At 36.3% G+C, this 13,921-nt stretch overlaps 1 pseudogene; it reads right to left on the bottom strand.

The window, feature by feature from the left end:
* Nucleotides 1-6,305: 6,305 nt before the first annotated feature.
* Nucleotides 6,306-6,916, bottom strand: LOC136142123 (SAYSvFN domain-containing protein 1 pseudogene; annotated as a pseudogene).
* Between the last annotated feature and the right edge of the window lie 7,005 nt (nucleotides 6,917-13,921).

The raw sequence follows: 13,921 nt of genomic DNA, 5'->3' as shown, positions 1-13,921 counted from the left end.
AAATAAGGAATAGCAACCTGACAGGAATGCTGTGGGGATTACCTTACGAGTACATAGCATGTACTCAGAATATGTTAATTCTCTCTCTCCTCTTTCTTGATATTTTAAAGCATGAAGTGTCTGACGTTAATTACGTGTTCATCATAGAGTGTATGGAAAGAGCTGTAAAGCAGAAGAAAAGAAAAACAGTAACGATCTCCCTCACAAAACCCCACAACTCAAAGTTAACAACCACTTGTTAAATTTTTGGTGTGTTTCCTTCCAGGATTTTTTATACGTTCCTTTTTTTTTTAAACAACTCTATTGAGATATCATTCAAATCATAATGTTCACTGTTTTAAAGTGTACAATATGATGTATCTTAGCATATTTCCAAAGTTGTGTGACCGTCATCACTAACTAATTGTAGAACATTTAATCACCCCAAAAAGAAACTTTATACCCATTAGCAGTCACTCCCATTCACCTCCACCTCACCTCCTGCCCTAAGTAACCATTCACATACTTTCTGTCTCTATAGATTTGCCTATTCTGAGAATTTCATAAAAATGAAGTCATACAATACGTGGCCTTTTGTGTCTGGCTTCACTTAGCATGACTTCAATGTTCATCCAAGTTGTAGTATGTATCAGTACTTCATTCCTTTCCATGGCCAAATAATATTTCATTTTATGTATATAGCACAGTTTTTATCCATTCTTCAGTTGATGGGCATTTAGGTTATTTTCATTTTTGGCTGTTATGAATGATGCTGCTATGAACATTCATACACGAGTTTTTGTGTGGATATATATTTGGATATATACCTAAGAGTGGATATATACCTAGGAGTGGGCCTGCTGGGTCATATGTAACTCTATGTTTAATATTTTGAGGAGCTATCACACTATCAACATTTCTTTCTTCACAGTTATGGTGATGCTGTAATACAATCACCTATACTAGCTTTCTGAGGCTATTTGATTTTCCCTAGTTTCTTAGCGAAATATTTTTTCAAATGTCCTTTAAAAACACATTCAATTCAATAAGGCATGGGATAAGCCCTGGGAATATAAACATGAATAAAAGCTGGCCACTGCCATCAAGCAGCCCACAATCTAGTGGGGAAAGCAGACTCAACAAGTTAAATCCCATGTGATCTGTGCTATAGTAGAGCAACGTGCTAAATGCTTGGACAGCACAGGGGAAAGGGCAAAAATCTTCCTGTGGGGTGGTAGGGAAGGCCTCCTAGGGAAGGTGACATTTGCAGACTCTGGGAAGATGAGTGTGGGTTCATTAGGGAGATGAGGAGGAAGAAGAGGAGGAGAAGGAGAGGGGGAGGGAGAGGGGAAAGTCAAGCAGAGGCAACAAAACGTGCAAAAGCATGGAAGCATGAAAGAAAATGGTACCCAAGATGCTGCAAATAGATTGATGTGACTAGCGGCCCAGGTACTTTAAGGAAAAGAGCAGTAATGATGCTGGTAATGTAGGTCGGGGCCAGATGTTGAAGGGCTTTTAGTGACATGGAGATAATTTATAGTTTAACATGTATCATTTGAGGAGGGGAGCCTTAGAAGGATTTGAGGCCAGGAGGGGACAGAGTTAGAATTGCAGAGTTTAAAAAGTACTTTTGAAATCAAAATATTACACATGTATATGATTAAAAACCAAAGAGCAGAAGTGTTCAATATAACAACCAACCATCCCTTGCCCCATCCTTTCCCATGCCAGACCTTCTCCTCTTTTAGTGGTTTCTCCTGGTAATTAGTTTCCTCATTTATTCCTAATTTATATACATAAGCTGCTATTTCTTTATTTTTCTTCCAGTTTTATTGAGATATAACTGACATACAGCACTGTATAAGTTTAAGGTGTAGAGTATAATGATTTGACTTACATGCGTCATGAAATGATTACCACAATAAGTTTAGTGAATACCCATCATCTAATACAGACACAAAATTAAAGAAATAGGAATGTTTTTTCCCTTGTGATGAGAACTTTTAGAATTTACCCTCTTAACAAGTTTCATATATAACATACAGCAGTGTTAATTATATTTATCATGTCATACATTACATCCCTAGTACTTAATTTATCTTATAACTGGAAGTTTGTACCATTTGACCACCTTCATCCAATCCCCCCCCCCAACCTGCCCCATTAACCACCTCTGGTCACCACAAATCTGATCTCTTTTTCTATGAGTTTGTGTTTGAAGTGTAATTGACCTACAACACTATGTTAGCTCCTGGTGCATGATACAGTGATTCTATATTTCTATACATTTCAAAATGCTCATCACGATAAGTCTAGTTACCACTGTCACCATACAAATATATTACATAATTATTGACTGTATTCCCTACACTGTACGTTTCATACCCATGACTCATTTATTTTGTAACTGGAAGTTTGTACCTCTTAATCTCCCTCACCTATTTTTCATTCCCTAACCCCTTCCCTCTGGCAACCACTTGTTTATTTTCTGTTTCTATGACTCTGTTTCTGTTTTGTTGTATTTGTTCATTTGCTTTGCTTTTTAGATTATACATATAAGTGAAATTGCAGAGTATTTGTCTTTCCCTGACTGACTTATCATAATACCCTCTAGGTCCATCCATTTTGTCATAAGTAACAAGATTTCATTTTTTATGACTGAGTAGTGTTCCATTGTGTATGTACACCACATCTTCTTTATCCATTCATCTGTCAGTGTGCATTTAGTTTGCTTCCACATCTTGACTATTGTAAGTAATACTGCAGTGAACATAGGGGTGCATATATCTTTTCAAATTAGTGATTCCGTTTTGTTTCGATAAATACCCAATAGTGGAATTGCTGGATCATATGGTAGTTCTATTTTTAGTTTTTTGAGGAACTGCTATACTGTTTTCCATACTGGTTGAACCCATTTACATTCTTACCAACAGTGTACAAGGGTTCTCTTCTCTCCACATCCTCTCCAACAATTTGTTATTTGTTGTCTTTTTGATGTTAGCCATTCTGGCAGGTGTAAGGAGATATCCCATCGTGGTTTTGATTTGCATTTCCCTGATGGTTAGTGATATTGAGCATCTTTTCATGTATCAGTTGGTCACCTGTATGTCTTCTTTGCAAAAATGTCTATTCAGATCCTCTGTCCATTTTTTAATTGGGTTGTTTGTTTTTTGATACAAAGTTATATGAGTTCTTTGTGTATTTGGGATATTAACCCCTTATTGGATATATCATTTGCAAATATCTTCTCCCATTCAGTAGGTGGTCTTCACAGTTTTTGGATAGTTTCCTTCATCATGCAAAAGCTTTTTAGTTTGATGTAGTCCCATTAGTTTATTTTTGCTTTCATTTTCCTTGCTTGGGAAAACATATCCAAAATATATTGCTAAGACCAATGTCAAAGAGAATACTGCCTATGTTTTCTTCTAGGAATTTTATGGTTTCAGGTGTTACATTTATCCCTCGAATCCATTATGAGTTTATTTTTGTATATGGTGTGAAAAAGTAGTCCAGTTTGATTCCTTTGCATGTAGCTATCCAGTTTTCCCAACACCATTGATTGAAGAGACTGTCTTTCCCCCATTGTATATTCTTGCTTCCTTTGTTATAGATTAATTGACCATATAAAGGTGGGTTCATTTCTGGACTCTCTATTCTGTTCCATTGATCTATGTGACTATTTTTGTGCCAATATCATACTGGTTTTGATTACTGTAGCTTTGTAGCATAGTCTGAAGTGAGGGTGCATGATGTTTCCAGCTCTGTTCTTTATTCTTAAGATTGTTTTGGCTATTCAAGGTCTTTTGTGTTTCCATACAAATTTTAGAATTATTTGTTCTAGTTCTGTGAAAAAATGCCATTGGTATTTTGATGGGGATTACACTGAATCTGTAGATTTCCTTGGGGGGAATGGTCATTTTATCAATATTAATTCTCCCAATCCATGAGCACAGTATATCTCTCCATCTGTCTATGTTGTCTTCAATTTCTTTCATCAGTGTCTAATATTTTTCCAAGTACAGGTCTTTCATCTCCTTAGTTAGATTTATTCTTTTTGATGTGATTATAAATGGTATTGTTTCCCTAATTTCTATTTCTGATAATTAATTGTTAGTGTATAGAAACACTATAGGTTTCTGTATATTCGTTTTGTATTCTGCAGCTTTATGAATTCATTGATGAGCTCTAGTAGTTTTTTGGTGACATCTTTAGGATTTTCTATGTAGAGTATCATGTCATCTGCAAATAGTGACTGTTTAACTTCTTCCTTTCCAATTTGGATCCCTTTTATTTCCTTTTCTTGTCTGAATGCTGGGGCTAAGACTTCTAATACTATGTTCAATAAAAGTGATGAGAGTGGAATTAAGATAATTTAAAAAAACAAACCAAAAAAATGTGGTGAGAGTGGGCATCCTTGTCTTCTTCCTGATCTTAGAGGAAATGCTTTGAGATTTTCACCATTGAGTATGATGTTGCCTATAGACTTGTCATAAATGGCCTTTATTATGTTGAGGTATGTTCCCTCTACACCCACCTTGTTGAGAGACTTTATCATAAATGGATGTTGAATTTTGTCAAATGCTTTTTCTGCATCTATTGAGATGATCACATGATTTTTCTTCAATTTTTTTTTTTTTTTTTTTTTTTTTTGCGGTACATGGGCCTCTCACTGTTGTGGCCCCTCCCGTCGCGGAGCACAGGCTCTGGACACGCAGGCCCAGCAGCCACAGCTCACGGGCCCAGCCGCTCCGCGGCATGCAGGATCTTCCCGGACCAGGGCACGAACCCGTGTCCCCTGCATCGGCAGGCGGACTCTCAACCACTGCGCCACGAGGGAAGCCCTCTTCAATTTTTTAATGTGGTATATCGTATTGATTGATTTGTGGATGTCAAACCTGGGATAAATACCACTTGATCATGGTGTGTGATCATTTTGTATTTGGTTTGTAATATTTTGTTTAGGACTTTTGCATCTATGTTCATCAGAGATACTGGTCTGTAATTTTCCTTTTTTGTGATATCTTCGTCAGGTTTTGGTATCAGGGTAATGCTGGCCTCATAGTATGAGTTTGGAAGGGTTCCTTCCTCTGCAATGTTTTGAAATAGTTTGAGAAGGACAGGTGTTAACTCTTCTCTGAATGTTTGGTAGAATTCACCTGTAAAACCATCTGGTCATAGACTTTTGTTTGTTGGTGATTTTTTTGTTTGTTTTGTTTGTTTTTAATGATTCAATTTCATTCCTGGTAATCAGTCTGTTCATATTTTATATTTCTTCCTGGTTCAGCCTTGAGAGATTATATGTTTCTAGAAATTTGTCCATTTCTTCTAGGTTGTCCATTTTATTGGTGCATAATTGTTTATAGCCATCTCTTATGATCTTTTGTATTTCTGTGGTGTCAGTTGTAACTTTTCCTTTTTCATTTCTGTTTCTTTGGATCCTCTCCAAAGAGGATCCAAATATATTATATATATATATATATATATATATATATATATATATATATATATATATATATATATATATATTCCTAGTATGTATGTTAAGGTTTTCTTTATCATGAAACGGTGCTGGATTTTGTCAAATTCTTTCTCAGCATCAATTGAGATGATCATGTGGATTTTTCCTTCATTCCATTAACATGGTATATTATAAATTTTTTGACATAGAAAACAAATTTATGGCTACCAAAGTGGAAAGGTGAGGGGGAGGGATAAACTAGGAACCTGGGATTAGCAGATACACACCACCATATATAAAACAAACAACAAGGACCTATTGTATAGCACAGGAACTACAAAATACTTAATATTTTGTAGTAACCTGTATAAGAAAAGAATCTGAAAAAGAATATATATAAATGAATCACTTTGCTATATACCTGAAACTAACACAACATTGTAAATCAAATATATGTCAATTTTAAAAATTAATTAATTAAAAAATACTTAAAGAGAATATTTACTTTTAACATATAGTCTTGATGTACCAAACCATTACTTCAAACAGCTGGATATTTTAAACAGTTATCTCCCCAGTGCCCTCCTACTGTTCTAAAAATCACCTCTCTTAAATAAAGAGACAAATAGGTCTCCTTTCTTGAGTGTGTAATTTTTATAAATTGCATCAGACCCACAGTGAGTGTCTTTCTGGGAGTTTCACCAAAACCAAAAAGAAGTTCTGATATAAAACTGCAGCAGGAAATCAGGGAAAGTGTGTGGAACTGCAGGGTCATAGAACTGACCTGCAAGCTACCCTCAGCCAAACCCACAAATCGATACCCCAGGGATGTGAGGGCCCTGGGGGCCAGCCAACAGCAAGGCTGGCCCTATCTCCCCTGCAGAGGCCTCAGGTGCAGCTCGCGTTCCAGCTGCTGGGCAATCAGGGTGCCCTGGATGGCCTCACAGCCTGGGTTGAACACGGAGTACCCACTTTTCACCCCTCTGTCTTCTCCTCAGGGCCTCATTTCCCCACATGCATCCAGTAGAAGAGGGACAGGACAAAATAGGCCAGACCAAATTCCAGTTCCACAAACAGTCCCAGCAGGACCAACCAGAGGAGCACCTTCAAGAAGGTGATGTCGGTCAGGGGAGACTGGCCCCCCTAGGGCAGGGGGCGCAGAGGTGGTGGCTTGGCTGGATTCCGCGGTGGCTGTGACATCCAGTCTCCAGGCTACGCTGCTCCCTGAGCAAGGCTGGGCTGGGCCTGGGCACTCAAGGGCCTCAGTTTCCACACCAAGAACTGTTTTAGCCAGCCTGGGGCTGCCTTTGGAGTTGCAGCTGCTTCCGCCTTCTCTCCCGAGGTTTGTGCACAGTGGCTCTGAAGTGCTGGGTTCTGCCGCCAACCTGGCTGGTTTCTGGGCCCTACCTCCAACTCAGCTAACCGCTGCTCCGTGGCACATGCCCTGTTCTCTGTGCGCCCAGGAGTGCGTGTGCCCATGTTGGTGTATTATATTGATTGATTTTTATATGTTGAAAGACCCTTGCATTCCTGGCATAAATCACTCTTGGTCTTGGTGTATAATACTTTTAATATACTGCTGAATTCAGTTTGCTGGTGCCTTGTTGAGAATTTTTGGATATATATCCACGAGTGATATTGATCTGTGGCTCTCTTTTAATGTGATATATTTGTCTATCCTTAGTATCAGGGTAATGGTGGCCTCATAGAATGACTTAGGAAGTGTCCTCTCATCTTCTTTAGGAAGATTTTGAGAATTGGTGTTAACTTATTTTTAGGTGTTTGGCAGAAATAACTAGTGGAGCCATTTGGTCCTGAGCTTTTCTTGCTTGGGAAGTTTTTGATTACTGATTCAATCTCTTTATTCGTTATTGCTCTAATCAGATTTTCAATAAGATATAACAATTATGAACATATATGCACCCAACAACAGATCCCCAAATATATGAACAAAAATTGACAGAATCAAAGGGAAGAATAAACAATTCTATAATAATAGTTGGAGATTTCAATACCCTGCTTTTATTTTTTTATAAATTTATCTATTTATTTATTTTTGGCTACACTTGGTCTTTGTTGCTGTGCACAGGCTTTCTTTAGTTGCAGCAAGCAGGGGTTACTCTTTGTTGTGGTGCGCGGGTTTCTCATTGCGGTGGCTTCTCTTGTTGCGGATCATGGGCTCTAGGTATGTGGGCTTCAGTAGTTGTGGCACGCAGGCTCAGTAGTTGTGGCTCACGGGCTCTAGAGCACAGGCTCAGTAGTTGTGTCACGTGGGTTCTGCGGCCTGTGCTATCTTCCCGGACCAGAGATCAAATCTGTGTCCCCTGCATTGGCAGGCAGATCCTTAACCACTGTGCCACCAGGGAAGTCCCTCAATACCCTACTTTTAATAATGATAAGACAATCAGATAGAAGATCATTATGGAGATAGAGAATTTAAGCAACACTATAAACCAACTAGACCTGACAGACATACACAAATCCTCCAACCAACAACAGCAGAATGCATATTTTTCTTCCAATTGCAGATAGGACATTCTTCACAACAGAACATATGTTAGGCCACAAATCAGGTGTTAATAAATTCAAAAAGACTGAAACCATACAAAGGATATGCTCTGAACACAAAGAAATGAAACTAGAAATCAATAACATTAGGAGAACTGGAAAATTCCAAATATGTGGAAATAAAACCATACATTAAATAGCCAATGAATGAAAGAAAAAATCAGAAGGGAAATCAGAAAATACTCTGATACAAGTTAAAATTAAAAACACAATATACCAAAACTTACAAGATGAAATGAAAGCCACGCTCAGATGGAATTTTATAGCTGTGAATGTCTACATTAAAAATGAAAAGAAATCTCAAATAAGCAACTTATCTTCATGCCTTAAGGAAGTAAAAAAAAGAAGAGTAAATTAAACAAAAAATTATCAGAAAGAAAGAAATAATAAAGAATGGAGCTGAGAATAACAAAATCGAGAATAAAAAGATAATAGAGACAGTCAATGAAACTAAAAGTTGTTTTTTTAGAGATTATTAAAACTGACTAACATTTGTCTATACTTACCAAAGAGAGAGAGGGAGAGACAAAGAAGAGAGAAAGAACTAAATTTCTAAAATCATAGGTGAAAGTGGGGACATTGCTACTATACCTTACAGAAAAAATATAAACTTATAGGAAAATATTATGAAAAATTGTTTGCCTACAAATTAGATAACCTAGATGAAATAGACAAATTTCTAGATACAAACTACCAAAACTGATTAAAGAATAAATAAACATCTTAAATTTGTACCAATTAGTTTGAAGTAGTACCAGCTTAGCTTCATTAGTGTACAAAAACATTGCTCTTATGCAGCTCCATCCCATCTTCCTCATGCTGTTATTTTCACAAATCACATCTTTATACATTGTATACCTATTAACATAGATTTGTAATTATTGTTTTATGTGTTTTTCTTTTAAATCGTATAGAAAAAAAGAGGATTTATGAGGTAGAAATCAATAATACTGGCTTTTATGTTTACCTACATAGCTACCTTTACGTTTGTTTTTTATTTCTTTATATGGCTTTGACTTACTATCTAATGTTCTTTTATTTCAGCCTGAATTACTACCATTAGCATTTCTTGTAGTACAGGTCTACCAGTGACAAACTACCTCAGTGTTTGTTTATCTGGGATTGTCTTGATTTCTCCTTCATTTTTGAAGGATATTTTTGTTGAGTATAGAAGTTTTGGGTGACAATTTTTTTTCTGTCAGTATTTTAAATATGTCATTCCACCGTTTACTAGTTTCCATGATTTTTGATAAGAATATACATTCTGGGCTTCCCTGGTGGCGCAGTGGTTGAGAGTCCGCCTGCAGATGCAGGGGACATGTGGTTTGTGCCCTGGTCCGGGAAGATCCCACATGCTGCAGAGCGGCTGGGCCTGTGAGCCATGGCCACTGAGCCTGCGCATCCGGAGCCTGTGCTCCGCAATGGGAGAGGCCACAACAGTGAGAGGCCCGCATACCGCAAAAAAAAAAAAAAAAGAATATACATTCTTCCCAAGTGCTCCTGGAGCAATTACCAGGATAGACTATTTAGTAGGCCATAAGAAAAACCTCAGTAAATTTAAAAAGATAGAAATCATATAAATTATGTTCTCTGACCACAGTGGATTGAATTTAGAAATTGAAAGATATTTCAGGAACTCACAAATATGTGGAAACTAAACAAAAAACTCCTAAATAACCACTTGGTCAAAGAAAAAACTCAAAAGAAAAATTAGAAAATACTTTGAGATCAATGAAAATGAAGATGAAACATTCCAAAACTTAAGATGTGGTTAAAGCAGTGTTCACAGGGAAATTTATAGCTGTAAATACTTATGTTAAAAAAGAGGAAATATTTCAAATCAGTAACCTAATTTCCACCTTAAGACACTGGAAAAAAAGAATAAACAAATGTAAAACAAGCAGAAGGAAAGAAATAATGAAGTGCAAATTAATGGAATAGAGAGTAGAAAATAGAGAAAATCAATGAAACCAAAAGCTGGTTCTTTAAAATAATTAACAAAATTGACAAACTTATAGCTATATTCACAAAGGGGAAACCATAGATGACTCAAATTATTCAATCAGAAACTAAAGAGAAGACATTCCTACAGATATTACAGAAATACAAATGATTAAAAAGGAATACTCTTGAACAATTGTGTGTCAATAAATAAGACAATTCAGATGAAATCGAAAAATTCCTAGAAAGACACAGACCACCAAAACCAATTAAACAAGAAACAGACAATAAGAATGGATCTATAACATGAGTTGAATTAGTAATTTTAAAAAACAGCTACAAAGAAAGTATTAGCACAGATGGATTCATTGGTGAATCGTACCAAACATTTAAAAAAGAACTAATACCAATTCTTCAGAAACTCTTCCAAAAAAATAGAAGAGGAAGCAATATTTCCCAATTTCCCAACTCATTCTCTGAAGCCAGTATTACCCTGATACCAAAACCAGACAAAGAGATCACAGGAAAAGAAACCTAAAGATAGCATCTCATAATAATAAAGATGCAAACATCCTCAACAAAACACTAGAAAAGAGACATCTATAGAACATTCCACCCAACAACAGAATATATATTCTTCCCAAGAACATATGGAACATTCTCCAGAACAGACCATATGCTAAGCCATAAAAGAAAACACTGACAAACCAAATTCAGCAACATAAATGATTTATACACCATGGTCAAGTGTGATTTATCACAGAAAAGCAAGGATGGTTTAATATCTGAAAAATAATTAATACACCATATCAATGGAATAGAAAATGAAAATCACAGCCATCTCAGTAGATACAGAAAAAAAAAAACATTCAACAAAATATAACACCCTTTTATGATAAAAACACTCAACAAACTAAGAATACAAAAGAACTTTATTAAGTATATAGAAGACATGTAAGATCCCCACATCTAACATCCATAAGATCAGTTATGAGACAAAGATATCTGGTCTTACCACTTCTATTCAACATGGTACTAAAGGTTCTAGCCTGGCTAATTGGGCATAAAAAAAGCAATAAAAGGCATCCAAAATGCAAAGAAGAAGTAAACCCATCTTTATTCACAGATGACAAGATCTTATACATAGAACATCCTAAGGAATCCACTAAATACCTGTTAGAACTAATAAACAAATTCAGTAAGGTTGCAGGATACAAGATCTATATACAAAAATAAACGGTATTTCTATATACTTGCAATGAACAATCTGAAAATGAAATTAAGAAAACAATTGCATTTACAATAGCATCAAAAAGAATAAAATATTTAAGAATAACTTTAATAAAAGGAGTGTAAAACTTATACATGCTCTAAAAACTACAAAATTTTGTTGGAAGAAATTAAAGATCTAAATACACATAAAAACATCCTGTGTTTGTGGATTAGAAGACTTAATATTTTTAAGATGGCAATACTCCCCAAATTGATCTACAAATTCAATGCAACCCCTATCAAAATCTTCACTGCCTTATTTGCAGAAATTGGTAAGCTGATCCTAACATTCATATGGAAATGCAAGGGACCCAGAATAGTCAAAACATTCTTGAAAAAAGAACAAAGTTGGAGGTCTCACACGTTCTGATTTCAAAACTTACTACAAAGCTATAGTAATTAAGAACATGTGGTACTGGCATAAGGATGGACATATAGATCAATGGAATAGAATTAAGAGTCCAGATATGAACTTATATGTCTATGGTTAACTGGTTTTCAACAAGGGTTCCAAGGTCATTCAATGGGAAAGAATAGTCTTTTCAACAAATGGTACCATGACAACTGGATAGACATATGCAAAAGAATGAGATTGAACACTTACCTCACACCATATACAAAAATTAACTCAAAGACCTAAATATAAGGGCTAAAATTATAAAACTCTTAAAAGAAAACATAGAGATAAATCTGCATGACCCTAGGTTTAGAAACAGAATCTCATATATGACACCAAAGCATAAGAAACACAATCAAAATATATAAATTGAACTTCATCAAAATAAAAAGCATCTATGCTTTAAAGGACACTATCAAGAAAGTGGAAAAACAATCCCCACGATGGGAGAAATATTTTCAGTTTACAGGGAACTTGTATCTAGTATCCATAAGCGACTCTTAGAACTGATTAATAAAGAGACAACCCAATTTTAAAAATGGGCAAAGTATCTGAATAGGCATTTCTCCAAAGAAGATATACAAATGACAGATAAGCACATGCAAATGTTCTCAGGGGAATGCATATCAAAACCACAATGGGATACCACTTCACTTCTACTGGGATTGCTATAATCAAAAAGCCAGATAATAACAAGTGCTGGCAAGCATGTGGAGAAATCAGAACCCTCATACGCTGCTGGAGGGAAAGTAAAATGGTGCAGCCACTTTGAAAACAGTTTGGCAGTTCCTTACATGGTTAAACATAGAGTTATCATATGACCCAGCAATTCCAATCCTAGGTATATACCCAAAAGAAATGAAAACATACATTCACACAAAAACTTGTTCATGAATGTTTACAGCAGCATTATTCAAAACAGCCAAAAGGTGAAAACAACCCAAGTATCTATCAACTGATGAATAGATAAATTAAATGTGTTATATCTGTACAGTGAAAATTTATTCCACAATAAAAATAAATGAAGTACTAGTACATGCTACAACATGGATGCACCTTGAAAACATCACATTAAGTGAAAGAAGCCAGTCATACAAAGCCACTTATAGTATAATCCCAATTACATGAAATGTCCATTATAGGCAAATCCACAGACACAGAAAGTTGATTAGTGGTTTCCAGGAGTTGGAGACGGGGGGAAGGGGAATGCCTGCTAACAGGTATAGGATATCTTTTTGAGGTGACAAAGCATTCTAAAGTTGACTGTGGTAGTGGTTACCCATATACTAAAAACAGTTGAATTGTATGCTTTAAATGGATGAATTGTATGGTATGTGAATTATATCTCAATAAAGCTGTTCTTTTTAAAGGAAGCTCCACTTAGAACATTAAAAAAAGAAGCTGTGATCCACTCAGACCAACTCAATTAGTGAAAAATTGGGAAAGAAACATGGGACTTGAAGAGACAGAACCTTAGGATGATCTGGCCTCATGGAGGTTGGAACTGAAGCCGAAGCTATTCTGGAGACCTCTGCAGCAGAACTTTATTCACTCTTAGCCTTTTTTTTCATTTTTTCAGATTCACCTCCCAGTTGAATCTCCCAGTCAGCTTCTTGATTTTCTCTAGTTCCCAGTTCAGAATCCTTTTTGCATAGAAGTTCCTGCCAGACCACTTTCAAGGCACCACCAAGCAGACTGCCCTTTGGTCAGATGGACAACTTGATCCAACTAACCATGCTCACCCTTACCCCACCTCACTGGATTCAATTACTTCCTCTTCTCTCCCTTGCTCCAACAGCACTCTGAACCTCTGTCTATTATATACTTTAGCCTCTTGGCTTCTGGCCAGTAACTATACATTTCTCTCCCAGAAACCTGGCCTAATTTTTCTCTACTTCCTGCAGGGCATCTGGTACAGCCAGGTACAATATATGTACTAAGAAAAAAGCATTCAAAAATAATGATAATAGCACTTACCAAGTGTTTACAATGTGACAGGTATTAAGCCCTTTTCAAGAATTAACTCATTCAATCCTCACATCAGCCCTATATGGTAAATATTATTATTATCCCCACAGTACTGATAAGGAAACTGTGGCTTTAGAGAAGTTAAGTAGCTTGCCTCAAATCACACAGCTAGTAAGTGGCAGACCATGGAATGAAGCACAAGCATCCTGGCTCTTGAGAATTTGCAAATTACATAAAACCCAGAGGACTAGCAGATCCCTAGGATTATAGTGACTCAAGCTTCAGAGAGTTCTCTACAGGCTGAAATGATGAGTTGAAATGTTCTAGCACCAAATGCC

This window comes from Phocoena phocoena, chromosome X (genome assembly GCF_963924675.1).
Source record: "Phocoena phocoena chromosome X, mPhoPho1.1, whole genome shotgun sequence".
Lineage (NCBI taxonomy): Eukaryota > Metazoa > Chordata > Mammalia > Artiodactyla > Phocoenidae > Phocoena > Phocoena phocoena.
This window is presented reverse-complemented; position numbering and strand designations above follow the sequence as displayed.